At 40.6% G+C, this 12604-nt stretch overlaps 2 long non-coding RNA genes across 3 annotated transcripts in view; one reads left to right on the forward strand and one right to left on the reverse strand.

Annotated features, from left to right (window-relative positions):
• Positions 1-1048: 1048 nt before the first annotated feature.
• Positions 1049-12604, reverse strand: part of LOC308192024 — a 56093-nt gene continuing 44537 nt past the window's right edge. Inside the window, exons 5-6 of one of the 2 annotated variants that reach the window (XR_013948491.1) lie at positions 4291-4356; positions 1049-3912 (exon numbers count right to left, since the gene is read on the reverse strand). This is a non-coding gene — a long non-coding RNA (uncharacterized lncRNA). Of the gene's footprint in view, positions 4357-12604 lie in introns of both variants that reach the window. The other variant, XR_013948492.1, reaches the window with a different exon arrangement.
• The window catches only part of LOC308192026, a 28005-nt gene continuing 19779 nt past the window's right edge, over positions 4379-12604 (forward strand). The window contains exon 1 of the long non-coding RNA XR_013948495.1: positions 4379-9285. This is a non-coding gene — a long non-coding RNA (uncharacterized lncRNA). The remainder of the gene's footprint in view (positions 9286-12604) is intronic.

Consider the following 12604-nt stretch of genomic DNA (forward strand, 5'->3'; position numbering starts at 1 on the left):
GGTTATCACACAGCAAGTTGGCTTCAGAGCTAAAAAGAAAACTGCCACATGAGCCCAGCCCTGAAATACAACTACCATAGTCAGTAATCAGTAACAGCTTTCTCCTTCAGTGGAAGATGCAAGAAACCCACAGCACGTTCTCAGTAATAGTTTCGATGCATGCCTTGTTATCAAGCTGTTCAAAGAGAAACTGAGGGCCCAAAGCTGTATGGCAGTACACTATGCCGCACAGAGATAGATCCTATAATCCCATTGATGTAGCTTCCTTTTCATATGGTCAAAGGTATACCAGATAAAGCCCGATTTATTGTTTATGCTTCCATAATTACCTCATGGAATTCAAGCCCTTAGATCTAGCAAACACCTCCTCTTGTAACATCACACCTATTCTTTCCTCTTTCTCTTTTTCCCTCTGCCCACATCTTTAGTTCTCGTACCTCCATTCTTTGATGTTCAAACCACTGTCATAATTAACGTGCCTGACATGAGCAGGAAGGCAGGGAAGTGACACCCCCTCACTGTGCTCTCCCCACTTGTGCCTTTTCTCCTCTGCATGCAGAAAGGGAGTGAGTGGCAGCCAACCCAGGGTTCTGCTTGTACATGTCTACTGATGAATGGGAATGCTCAGCAAAGGCCAGATTGAATGAAGAGTCCCCCCCAAAAATCACTGTAGCCCAATAGAGCATCTATTAGCCTCAGGTCAGTCAAAAAAAAGACACCAGTGGAAAAGGTGTGGTTTACCTTGACCTCAGTAAGGCTTTTGACACCGTTCCCCACAACATTCTCCTCAAGAAACTGGCTGCTCGGGGCTTGGACTGGCGTACGCTTCGCTGGGTTAGAAACTGGCTGGATAGCCGGGCCCAGAGAGTTGTGGTGAATGGAGTCAAATCTGGTTGGAGGCTGGTCACTAGTGGTGTCCCCCAGGGCTCGGTACTGGGGCCGGTCCTCTTTAATATCTTTATCTGGATGAGGGCGTCCAGTGCACCCTCAGTAAATTTGCAGATAACACCAAGCTAAGTGCGTGTGTCGACCTGCTCGAGGGCAGGAAGGCTCTGCAGGAGGATCTGGATAGGCTGGAGCGATGGGCTGAGGTCAACTGTATGAAGGTCAACAAGGCCAAGTGCCGGGTCCTGCACATGGGGCGCAACAACCCCAAGCAGAGCTACAGGCTGGGAGATGAGTGGCTGGAAAGCTGCCTGGCCGAGAAGGACCTGGGAGTATTGGTTGATAGTCGGCTGGATATGAGCCAGCAGTGTGCTCAGGTGGCCAAGAAGGCCAACAGCATCCTGGCCTGTATAAGAAGCAGTGTGGCCAGCAGGTCTAGGGAAGTGATTGTGCCCCTGTACTCAGCTCTGGTGAGGCCGCACCTTGAGTACTGTGTTCAGTTTTGGGCCCCTCGCTACAGGAAGGACATGGACGTGCTCGAGCGAGTCCAGAGAAGGGCGACCAAGCTGGTGGGGGGTCTGGAGAACAAGTCTTACGAGGAGCGGCTGAGGGAGCTGGGCTTGTTCAGCCTGGAGAAGAGGAGGCTCAGGGGCGACCTTATCGCTCTCTACAGTTACCTTAAAGGAGGCTGTAGAGAGGTGGGGGTTGGTCTGTTCTCCCACATGCATGGTGACAGGACGAGGGGGAATGGGCGAAAGTTGCGACAGGGGAGTTTTAGGTTGGATGTTAGGAAGTACTTCTTTACCGAAAGGGTTATTAAGCATTGGAACGGGCTGCCCAGGGAGGTGGTGGAGTCACCATCCCTGGAGGTCTTTAAAAGACGTTTAGATGTAGAGCTTAGCGATATGGTTTAGTGGAGGACTTAGCGTTAGGTCGGAGGTTGGACTCGATGATCTTGAGGTCTCTTCCAACCTAGAAATCTGTGATACTGTGATACTGTGATACAATCTTCCCCAAGACATTAATGCCTCTTTAAGACACAACAATAGCAGAATAGACTGATGAGGTTAATAGTAATAACATGCCTGCTATCTCGGAAGTATCCTTCATGTTCATTATCTAAGGGATCCTTAGATGTTATTTTACAAGATCAGCAAATGAGACTTTTAAGGAGCTTCCTCTTTTGGTGGGAGGATAGACTAAATGAAGTGACATTTGGCAGATAAATATGTAAGCTGAAGCTCTGACTGAGTAGAATTGAAAACTAATCTCCAGAACAAAGAGAAAATTTCATTTAGACCTAAACCAGCTATGAACAATCTGCAGATTGGATGACCTAATACTTGCCAAAAATGCAATTACTAATTTTGTAGGCATGATGTCGGACCTGGTTTAGAAAAGTATTCTATAAACAAAGACATCACACCCATACACACGAGAAGGTCTGTCAATGAAGCTCTCCAGCCACACACAATTACCAATGAATACAGAGGACAAATTTTCAAGGACACAGAATCAGCTCATCTCTGCTTCCTGGGAGCCAGGGGTGCAATTCCTGCTGACTGACTTCTACTGGAATAGAAGTAAGTCAATGCCAATCAATTTTTATAAGACTTCACATACCTTCAAGGAGTCTTTCTGGCTTTATCCAGTGAAAATTGCCAGTGGGACACATTCTGCAACATGGAAGCTGAGAAATTTTGGAAAACACAGCAAGTTCATGCGAGAATGGGCTGTCACACATAAATTAAGAGTTGTATATTTCGCCCTGAAATGATTGGTGTGTCTTCATAATTAGACAGCTTAAGTCTGTAGCTCAGGAGATACGCATCCTCAGGACTTGCCTATATGACTGAGTTGTTTCAGACTAACTTAAAGTCACTGAATCATAATATCTGACTCTCTGCTTCAAGCCACAGTAGATAAGAAGTGTTTTGTCTTAGTTTAGTCCATAGTGAAGGATGGCACATATACAGACAATTACTAAAGCTTTTCTGACCCAAAAAGACATGCATATTTGCATTGTGTATTTGGCATATACTTGACAAACGCCTTATATATTCTCATCAAAATACCACTTGAAATTCGTCTTAATTCCACGTACATGGGCAGGAGTCCTTATACCATGTGAGAAGCACATTTTACCACATGGCACTCAGGACTTTTCTCAGTGCCTATTGCATTTAAACACAACTTCAGACATATATCTAGAGGGAAAAGTGCATCAGTCACTTTAGTCCATTTGTTTCATTAAGATTGTCTTTCATAGGTAAATAATTCATATAGGGAACCCCTTATTTCCCAACACTTTGCTAATACTTTTAGAGTGCTTAAAATATGTATATAAAGTCCTCATCTTTATTATAGACTCAGTTGTCAATTGAAAAGCCTTGTTTTACATGTGAAAGTGCTGCTTATTAGGACACTGAAAATCTACCATAGAGTTTGTCTAAGAGGTTTGAGAATTGGTACAAATCAGTACAGAGCTGCTGGATGAAAATCAACTACAAGTCCTCTAAGCTCTGGCACAGCTCTTCAGCTAAACTAATTTTCTCAGCTGAGAATTACTCCCAGATCAAAAATCCAGGCTTTGGAGCAAGCACAGCAAAAATAGTACTAGCAGAGAGATAACATCTAAATCAATGATGAGTGCCCAGCATACATGACCACCTTATAGTTAAAATATGAAAGAAGGACTTTTATTAGTTTTACAATCGTGACTAATATTTTCAAGTAATGCCAAATGTTTTACAGATGTTGATATGAACAAACGCTGACTACAGCGTGCTGCAACCCAGAACTGAACCAAACACTCTGCAGAAATCCAGATCAGAACTTTGCAGCCGGCCTTCCTGTAAACCTAATCACAAACAGCAAAACATTGTAAATAATACTGAGGCAATACAAAATCCTACATACAATTCGAGGTTTGGGGGAAATTGCTAACTTTGCTGATGGCTTCCTGTGAAGGGCTGAACCAACATTTTGCATCTTAAAGCAACACACGGTGAAAGTCCTGTCCTGGAGCTGAATACAGAAAAGGGAATCTTGTTAAAGTGCTGGCAGGGTATTGATGTGATGTAATAGGTGTTATGTGCTGCATTAAATTATTTTGCACATCACATATCTACTCTGCAGAAAAGAAGACACATCACATGCCAGTGTCTGATGAAGATGATGTCTTAAATGCCAGGATATGGAGGCAGGACACAAGATCAAAACTGACCTTGTGTTCCTAAGCTAAACTGAGAGAGACTAACTTGTACTGCTTGTCAGCTGAGAACAGTAAATGTGAGGCTCATGGAAGACCAATACAACAGAGCACAGACTGACACTCATTTGACTTCCATAAATAAGATATAAGCAGGAGATATTTCCAAGTGTTTTGAGTAGTCTTACTCTCACCGTCCTGTCCAGGATGCATCTCACCAGTTCCGCTTGGGACAAGGTTCCACAGACCAGCAGAGTTTACTGTAAGGAAATAATTTTGAATATGAAGTCCAAAATTTCCGTCTTTCCTTCTTCAAAACTGACTTCTTAAAATCCAGTGTTGCTTTATGTCACATGCAAGAATTATAAGCCATTTTTTGAAGTAATACATTTCTGACTGTGGAAGTAACTCATGAAGTATATGAGAGAAACATGATCAAAAACAAACCAAACCAAAACAACAACAACAACAAACTAATCCATCACCCATGTTGCACTCTTTTATGCCATTTACACATCTGCTTTTATAGATCTATAGTTCCGTACTGATTTTCAGCTTATAAAAAAGGCTGGCTCAAGAAGTTTTTTGTTTCAGGATGGAAAGATTGCAATGGGCAGTGGAAGTCCTTGCTTCAAGTGACATCTGCATAGCTCTATTTCTTGACCCAGAGTTTGGGATGTAGAAGTCTTCACTCAGCAATATATTGTACATTTTGATTTCTACACATCTTGACTTTATCAATAGTAACATTTGTGACAATTCATATGAGCTGGGTTTACTCTTAAGCTCAGAGCTGTAATATCAGATGCATTCATGCTTTCCATTACAGAATGGAAATACCAGCTGATAATTGGAAAAGCCTAGCTAAATGCCTTGCTAGTACATCAAACTGTGACAATCCCCTTTTCCAGGCGAGTTCAGGAATGATCAAGGGCACAGCAGGATTCAAAAAGGATTAGAAATACATAAGGATAATAACACAATTATATTAGACAGGAAGAAAAAACAGACATAGGAGCAGTCATGTATAAACCAAAGAACTGTTTGGGCCTGCAGTCCCTCATACCATTCTGTGGCTTAATGATGCTCCAGGTGTCACTGGATGGCTCAGGCCATGCAGGACACACTACAGAGCTGAGATTTTGGTTAGAAAAGAACCTTCTGTCTGGAATTATTTTTCTATACCCACCCATTATGAGCATTACTGTGCTTAGGACATCTTGTCACTCCCAGAAACAAGGTCCTGGAGGCAGCACTACACTAGGTCATAAACAAGCTGAAAGGCAACAGCCTGTAAAAAGAAGCAACAAATCATCTATTTGCCTGTGCATGGGGAGGAGGAGATTAGCTGTTAGCTTGCACAGCTAACTCTGTTCTTCTGGGGAAAGGACAAGATTTTAAATACACAGGTGGCTAGATAGGGGCAGAGGCATTAACCTCCTCATGCCTCCCATCTGTAAATTCACCTTCCAACACAGGAATGATTGACTTTCAAAACAAAATTTTCCTCTAGGATTAGTAAAATTCTGCTTTGCTGATAGGGCTGAGAAACTTTAAACTGGCTCTCTCTCTGGACAAGAAAAAATCATAAAATTCACCCAAAGTTTGTGTACTGCATGTTCCTAAGCAAACCAACAATGGTCTCTCTGCCTGCTAACATGAAGGAGGGCTTTCTTTTCTCACAGAAACTGCAGGATTCATTTACCTGATATATAAAAGCATCTACAATAATAATAATAATAAAAAGAAATACTAAATCATCTTCATTCATCCTTTTTCCCAGTTCATAAGTTCTGGGATGAAAAATCCATGAGTCCTTGCAGAAATCGAAAGTTTTTGTTGCTTTTTACAAGAACTCAGTCATTCAGTGCAATTTTGCTGCTGGATAAAAACAGTTTACAAATCTGAAATCTGAAGTCCTAAATTGCAGCAGTTCAGAGTTTATATGCTATTGTTTTACTGTAAGCTCTTATTTATGATAGTGAAAAGGAGATGGATAAATGGGCATTTTATCCCATGTTCACATAATTAATATTTAGGTATATTAAACAAAATAAAGGAACCTAATAGCATGGCATAGAATATGGAATTACATAGCAATTTGGAACCCTATAACACTGTATTTTATTATGTTCTAAAGAATATGTAGGGTTTGTTGATAATGCTGAAGATGACAGGCTTTATTTATCTTAGGAAAAGTACAGTACATCCTGGTACCATCTGCTAGGTCATCTTGTTCACTTTGTGCTTCTCCATTAACATGGCCTCAGCCTGTTTGGGGAGACACAGGAAGAGGCATTTAAGACTCTGCGCCCTTATTCTCATTTTTTAAGGTTGCTAGCTGTGCCAGAGGCACCTGTCTTCTAAAACCAGGAATAACTGTCATGTGCATACACTTGTGTGCACACCCACATGTTTAATTTATCAAATGCATATCCTACTTCCATCTCCTCAACTAAATATTACAGGCACACTGAAATAATTCTGCTAGATAACAGAACCACTATGCTGCCAGTGATCTAAGTAATGTAAGTGTGTGTATATATATATGTGTATATATATATGTATCAGACAGAAAAGAACCTTGAATGTAGGACTCTACCATACAAGGTGAGCTATAAGGACGTGGCTCTGCTGACTCACAAAGTAACAGTGTCTTTTGCAGACATATAAGCAAATTTGTTTTTCAGGGAAAGAGAGCAAAAAAACACTAAGAATGGTTTCCACAATCTGGAAATCCACTTTTATGTCTGCTCTGGCAAATGCTTGGTAAGCCTGTAATATCTGTTCATTCCAAAGATATTTTGGTGGCTATGGATAACGAAAAGATAATGAGATAGATGAGATTCCAGTAGAAAAATGGACAGAGATGCATTTGCATAATTTGTTTTCCTTCTGGAAATATTTATTTCTAAACAAGAGGAAAAAAGTCTCACTGGGATTATTATGTGGCCAATTCCATAGTGTTACACACCACACGTACACTTGTCTTTCCAAACAAACAATAAGGTGCAGTATTGCAACTTCAGAGTTGATAATTTACTTTTTAGTCAAAATTTTAACCCCCTTTTTTCTTTCCCATTGATCAATCCCACTGAAGCTTTATACAGCTATAATAATTTCTCAGTACCATTTAATAAATATATGAAAGAAGTAGGCCTGAGATCCTCAGGAAGACTCGTTTACTATAAAGTCTTGAATGACTGTGCTGTCACAAGTGACCTCAACAGACTGTAGTTCACTGTGAAGTTTGGATTTGGACTCAGAAAGAAGCACAACCCTTTCCTGCTCCCCCGTGGGCACCTTGCTCTCATCTCCAGAGAACAGTCACCTCTGCCACTCTTCCCCCACACTTTTGTTCATCACCTGGCCCCCACCCACGTTTATCCTGCTTTTAATCTCCTCAGGCAGAAGGCCGGATAAGAGAACATGATGGATACTGTTACTGTGGCCATTAGCATTGCCCACAAGTGACTGTCCATAACTGCATTTGCAACATCATGGTATATTTACTCTTCCTTTTGCAGTCTTTCTGCCTCAAACCCTATGTAGTAACACTATGTAGCATTCCTGATTGGATGAAACTGACTTCAGCTGTTCCCTAAATAAAGATTCTTATTGTGGAAGACAATAGCCTTTAAAAGGACCAGAAGAGAGCCTGCTGCACACAGCAAGTCCTTACACCAAGCAGGGAAGGTATGGCAGAGTTTTAGGTAAGTGGGATATAATTAGCCTTGTTGGAATTTGACCAGGATATCAGGGTTAACACCCCTGCTCCTTTGAGAAGTGCCCTGGGAGCTCCTCAGCAGCAAGCAGTCAGGACCTCTTGTTTTCATCACATTCCAGGCACAATGTGACAGCTACCCAAATATGTTTGGCTTTAACAAGACAGAAATGCATAAATGATACTTACAATTTATAACAAGGTGTGGGCCTAATCCTAGAATATATGAATTTAAATATCCAGGATGATAGAGGAGTTCTGAATTCTGGTTCAGGACCTCAGCTACTAGAATGCAGTGACAACAAAATCAGTCCCTAGAAAATCTGTGGAGCCCATAAGTTTCCTGAACAGCTCGATCTACTTGTAGTTGGTTGGCAAGTCTATAGTTTGGCATTTCTTGTATGTGGCTTTTATGTATTACCTGCACCATTCCCTTTGGAAAGAGCTTTTCTCACCACCATTGTGCAGCACTCCAGACCACATGAGAAGATGGCTGTGCAAGCAGGAGTTCCAGTAATTACGGCATCCAGGAGGGCTCACTCAGATGCTTCGCCTTGATGTGTCTTCCAGCTCCTTATGTTCTGATCTTACATGAACTACTCTAGCACTTCCAGTATCAGCTTGTTGCCTTCCTGAGGTCTCTTCTAGCCCCAAGTTTTCATTACTTTCCTATGAGTCATACATACCAAGGATCGGTGCAGCTCTGCCCTACGCAGGAAGGCTGCAGGGCTGAACAGCTGCTGTTGGTGGGAGAAATGAAGCCTCTTTAATTCCTCCAGTAAATCTCTGCTTGCTACCAGCAACTACTGGAGGGTTATGGAAAAGTGACCAAGAATTTTGCATGGATTAATGAATGGATGGAGAGATTTGTTTTATACCCATATTTTCTGTAACCAAGACTGATTAAATTGGGTGAACTGTATTCACCTAAATTCAAATTAGTACGTTTCTTTCCAGAAATTTCCAAACAACTCAATTAGTCCTCCATCAACAATAGATTGTGAGCACTGGTAGAGTTTAGACCTTCCTCTTTTTCACATATACCCATATGTTGAGCACAGAAAAGAAATGGATCATTTACCTCCCAGGAGTATTCCCTCCTGTGTAACATGAATGCATTACATGTAATCATATTCCAGGGCAATATGATTAGACAAATTACTGCACTCTAAAAAGTTACTTTAAAAAATTACTTCCCTATTTTTATTAGCTCACTTTTTCTCAGTCAAATATGTTTGTCTTACAAGAAAAATGATGCTTTTCTTTTTGACCTCAGGCTTCCCAAATTCAACCAGAGCTATGGGTCAATAGCTGAATAAAAAAAGGATTGACAGAATGATTCACATCCTTTGTGATGCCTCAGCATCTTCAACTTATTGCTCAAGTCAAGTATTGGTAATGCCTGGCTGTGAAAGACTGGGAACAAGCACGTGGTTCAGATGATGATCCATTTACAGGAATGCAGGTAATGTTCTGCTAGCTCCACATACAGTAAAAAAGGAACACACTTTTACCACTGAAGTTAACAGAAAAATAAGACTAAGTTGGTTAATGTAATGAGTCAGACATGCCTTCTATTTGTTTTACATAGCAGAGTGAAGGTGAAACTTTTTTTTTTTGGTGTTTTGTGTTGAGAAGTGTTTTGGAAACTAACTAATATGCCAGGACAATTGATCTTGCTGCAAGATTATTAGAAAACAATACTGCCATGACTACCAGCCTAGAAACAGCTATGCAGAAGCCATCTTCTCACTGATGGCTTTGGGCAGCAGGAAAGGCCAGGAACCCCATGTGGGATAATACCCACTTTCCCCTTCCCAGTGGAATAATCAGTCAGTTTGCACCATGCTAGGAAAATGGAGAAATGCTTCCAGAGTATAATGACATTTCTTCCTTGGAAAACCACAGAATGATACATTTAAAAATGACAGCATATCAGGAAAAAAATAACTTTTGATTTTATATCCTAGATATGCTGTAACAGGAGGCTTCACCATTGACACATTAGTACTATCACAGCTCAGGTAACTGGCCCAGCAGAAGGCAAATTGGTAAAACATAAAGGGTGGGGTGTTTTGATTCTCAAGTAAAGTGGAGTACCTTTGTACACGGGACTTGTTTTTTTCTCCATGAGGAATACGTGACAGGGGAGTTTGGTCTCAGAGTTTTCTATGTAAAACATTTTTTGAAAATTCAAATAACTAATTTGATATAGGTCGTAGACCACCTGTGCAAGTAAGTGAATTGCATTTTAACAAAGCATAATTACATATATTCACAGATGGTATTCTGGCTTTTGGAAAGCTAGTTCTGCTTTAAGGTTTAGTGCTTGGGATTAAAGACAGTACTGTATAACTTAAAAAGATTTAAGAATTATACTGTAGGAAGTGAGGCTATAATAAGCTTTAGATCAACAGTTCATATAGCATCATGGGATTCTCAGCCGCCCAAGAGAGAGACCTAATACACTGTAACCTACAACTTTCCCCTTGAAATGTCTTAGTTCTACAAAGCAATAAACCAGTCTGGACTAAGTTACTGAGGTCTTTGAAGTACTGGAAAGACCCATAAATAAGGTGAGTACTTTGGAAGGGGGGGGCTCATTTTGTGGTATACATATACAACTATTTCATAGTCAAGTTGATTTGTAGTTGCCTGTAAGTAAGTTTCCTGGGAGCAATAAATCTTCATTCAAGTAAAACTAAAATGTCACCAGTATTTATTTCGTGCATTTTTTACTCCATCAGGGAAAAAAAAAAAAGTCAGCATTCATGTAAACTGTTCTATGCCCAACTTGCAGCTCTGCACTAAAATTAAGGTTTGTAGTATGAAATTTTTATAAATCTCAATTGTAAACATTAGATAACAGATGTACCATTGCAAGGCCAAAAAAGAGTGGTAACTGTCACTGGAGAAATAAAACTGAGTTATTGTTTCCAGTTTCAAAAGAACAGCAACAAGTCTAAAAAACTATATGTGATCTTTGTCCTTTTTTCCCCTCAGACACCTGCACTCATCTAATGTTTCACTGAGCCCTGAAAAATAAATGCATAGCTTCAGTCTCCTAATCCATGTGGCTCCAGAGACCACTGTTACATGAGAACTTAAACTGATGATGCTGAGCGTCCTAGGGGCAGCTTAATCTTTTTTAATTCAAATCAACTGAGTCCCATGTGGCGCTAGGATGATACTCTATATGCTGCAATCAGACTGACCTAGACTTCTTGTGCTCTAAATGATTAATGAAACTGCCTCCTAGTTTGTTTCTATGGTGATCTGAAACTTGACACGATGTAGGAATCTGCCATTCACGCTGAATGAATTGAGGAGGAGGTAGCCCAGGAACAAAACTCCATCAGTTGAACACAGGAGACTGAATTTTAAGTCATTAGTCTCCTTGTACTTGGATTGTTGACTCTTGAAAATAAGAGTGAGATAAAATATCCCAGTTAATATAGCCTTAATTGGGTAGTTTACTGGTCAATTGTTTCAATATTAGCAAAATGAGTTACTCTGAAAACAGTTTTGTATGTTCTCTTCTGATGGGCAAATGCAGGATAATGAAAGATCAGTAGTGACAGCAGGCTTGAAGCTCTCTATAAAGAAGCCAAGTGACCTGTCAAACCTCTGCGATACCTTTAAATACTGTAAATGATGATCTAAGATTAAAAAAAATAGTAAAAATCTATTTTCAGTTTTTATCGAGTCTATGAAATTGACTTTAAGATTCCTGTGTCTTTGCATTTTGATACTGCCATTTCAAATAAGGAGTGATTTACTTTAAAAATTTTGAGGCTTTCAGAGTCAATGAATGCTTTTTACTTTAATTTCCAGAGGGAGCACATTGCCAAATGTTTAAATAGTTGAGATAGTCCTTGAACCACTGATGAGTATCTGCAGTCATGCTTAGGCCTATCTATATTGTTAGGATACAAATGACTTGGGAGAGCATTGGTGAATTAGCTTAGCTACTGCACTAGCCATAACACCATGAACCCTGGCTCAAGCCAGCTGCCTGTATTTTTACTTGATGTCTAGACCCAGCCCATGCTGGGTGCCAGGAGACTATTGCTGTACTGTAGGCAGTGCTGGGTTCAGCCAGTTATTAAAGCTGACTCAGTTGTGCTACTGCTGTAACTAGGCTGCCTTTAGAGCCAATCTCATCCTTCATCCAGTTCCCAGACAAATACACTCAAGCAGTCAATGAGTCAAACCTCAGTGACCACCTAAAGAGGTGTAAAAGCAAGTACACATAGGGGTTTTCTGAAGATGCTGAAAGCCGCGGATACCTACAAGCTCTAATTTAACTTCCTGGTGTTCTTTCTGTCTCTGTGTCTTAGCATTGCCTTTACTGCCTCCCTTCCAAACTCCTGACTACTGAACACACCACTGTTTTTTTCACCAAAGGCTGCTTTTCGTCAACACAGGGTGTGATGCTGTTGCTTTCTTCCTTCCCATGTCTGTTTAAAGAGAAGTCTGTTGCACCATGTATTTGTGTCTTGTGAAGCAATCCCAGCACTGATCTTGCAGCATCTCTCAACAGCCTTTCAGGAGGGCATAACGTACCCAAATCATCTCATCACTTCATCTGGAATCAATCACTGTAGGTCCACCAATGTCAAGAAAACTATGCTCATTTCCATCAGCATGTGACCTAGTCCTATCTTTCTATCATCTTTAGATCAACAATGCTCCTATCGGGATTCATGGTCTCAGAGGAGTCTAAATCCACTTTCTAACATATCGAACAAGTGTCTGCCATTTTTCTTTCCAGTCATAGAATA

Source organism: Anser brachyrhynchus (assembly GCF_964034855.1).
Source record: "Anser brachyrhynchus genome assembly, chromosome: 3".
NCBI lineage: Eukaryota > Metazoa > Chordata > Aves > Anseriformes > Anatidae > Anser > Anser brachyrhynchus.